Below are 2,298 nucleotides of genomic sequence, written 5' to 3' on the forward strand. Positions count from 1 at the left end.
AAGATTTGATAGAAAATGAATAAAAGAAGGAGTTCCCATTGTGGCTCAGTAGTTAACAAACCTGACTAGGATCCATGAGGATGCAGGTTTGATCCCTGGCCTTGCTCAGTGCGTTAAGGATCCGACGTTGCTGTGAACTGTGGTGTAGGTCACAGACACGGCTCGGACCTGGCGTTGCTGTGGCTGTGGCATAAGTCAGCAGCGACAGCTCCGATTGGACCCCTAGCCTGGGAACTTCCATATGGCGCAGATGCGGCCCTAAAAAAGCAAAAAAAAAAAAAAAAAAAAAAAAAAAAAAATATTGGAACAGAGGCAGAGGGCCTGTGATGTCAAATTTCCCAGGAATCAGACAACTCCAGGTCCTGGTGGACAGCAAGACACACTGGCCTTGGTGAGACTGAGGGGTCTGTGGTTCCTAGTGGGCTGGGAGCAAGATGCTCACCCGCCAAGGGGATCATGACCCCAGCCCTCCAGAGGCTGATGAAGAAAGGCTTTGGGATGAAAAAAGAAGGCAGAAATCGGGATGTGACTTGGGACACGTCTTCCTGAATTTCTTTCCTCATTGACAACAGTGATTTGCATGAAGTGCGTGTCTGGGTCTGGTACATACTAAGTGCTCAATAAATTGTAGCGATTGGAGTTCCCATCGTGGCTCAGCGGTAACGAGCCCCGCTGGTATCCATGAGGATGTGGGTTCAATCCCTGGCCTCTCTCAGTGGGTTAAGGATCCGGTGTTGCTATGAGCTGTGGTGTGTAGGCCGCAGATTGTGGCTAGGATCTGGCGTTCCTGTGCCTGTGGCAAAGGCGGCGGCTGCAGGCTCTAATTTGACTCCTACCCGCGGAACTTCCATATGCCACAGATGCATCCCTAAAAGGCAAAAAAATCAATCAATCAATTAATCAATCAATCCTAGCGATTATCATTAGCTATTCAAAAGGAATGTTGATGCTGTGACTTGGGACTAGATTTATGTGGGGGTTTCTCCCATTTCCCCTTTAAGATGTGGTTGGTGTCAGTTTCATCCTCACCCCTTCAGTTCAGTGTAACCAAAGCGGAAGCAGCACCAGGGGCTGGGTGGGTGGGCCAGCCTGGCCCAGCTGGACCTTGGTCACCTAGAAATGCAGAGCCAGCTTCTTGGAATTTCAACAGTGTGGCCAAATTGTATCATGAAACTAGAATAATGCTCTGCCTCCAGCCTTAGGTGGAAATTAAAGAGTTGGTCAATGTTTCCATCACCATAGAGTCTTCTCTGGAACCCGCAAGACCGTGGACCTGGCACCGCTGCCACCCTACCCCCCACCCCAGGCCAACATCAACTTAAGAATATATGCTGTTATGCTGTTGGATTTGGAGTTTTTTTGACAAGAGGTTGCAACCAGCAGCCCACAGGCCAAGTGGAGCTCACAGATGTGTTTCATTTGGCTTGCAGAGCATTTAAAATAATAATAATACATTTGATTTGGTGGCCAACGTTTTTAAACCAGGAAATTTCATATTTTTTAAAAATCCAGATTTCTGGCTTCTCTTAAAAAAAATTAGATGATAAAAAGATTTGGCAGCCGTGGGCCTGCCTTCCCACAGGGTAACAGTTGGTTGGAGCAGAATAGTGGATAACAGGATGCTAGTCAGTGAAGGCTCGCTGCTGTAACAAACATCCCCAAGTTTTCAGTGGCTTACTTACCACAATACAAGTTTATTTCTTGCTCATGTCACAGTCCAAGAAGTGGGGGTGGGGGTGGGCAGGGGTGTCCACATGATACTTAGGAACACAGGTGTCTTCTGCTTCTACTTCTGCTTCATTCCTCCTACCTTGAGCTGGAGGATGGTGACAGAGGCTGTGGGAAAGCAGACCAGTTTTAACTGTATCAGCTGCAGAGTGTCCCACACTGGTGAGAACCAGTCATGAGGCCCAACAGGGAGCCAGTGGGACTGTGAAATGTAGTGCCTGGCTCAGGGTCCAGGAGGAACACAGAGGCTTATAAGCAGTAGTATCTCTGTTTCAAGTGGCTGCCCTATATGCTCTCTTCAGACCTCTCCAGGGTCCGGAACTCCAGCGGCATCTCTGGGATGCAGTGATCCATGCATGACACCAACCGCAAGGTAAACAGGTATGGATTTGAGCCTGGGTTCCACCCCTTCATAGCTGTGTGAACTTAGGCAAGCAAGCCGGTTAACCTCTCTGAGCTTCCTCAGTTGAGCATACCAGTGCTTGGACTGCCAAGAGCATTGCGAGAGGGCCAAGACTCAGCACCCAAAGAATTCACAGTAGATGTTGGCTGGTGGCATGGTCACTGGCT

The sequence above is a fragment of the Sus scrofa genome, chromosome 3 (genome assembly GCF_054392235.1).
Source record: "Sus scrofa isolate SSC_HxYL_T2T_F1_AM1 chromosome 3, Sscrofa_HxYL_maternal_Yorkshire_Landrace_v2.0, whole genome shotgun sequence".
NCBI lineage: Eukaryota > Metazoa > Chordata > Mammalia > Artiodactyla > Suidae > Sus > Sus scrofa.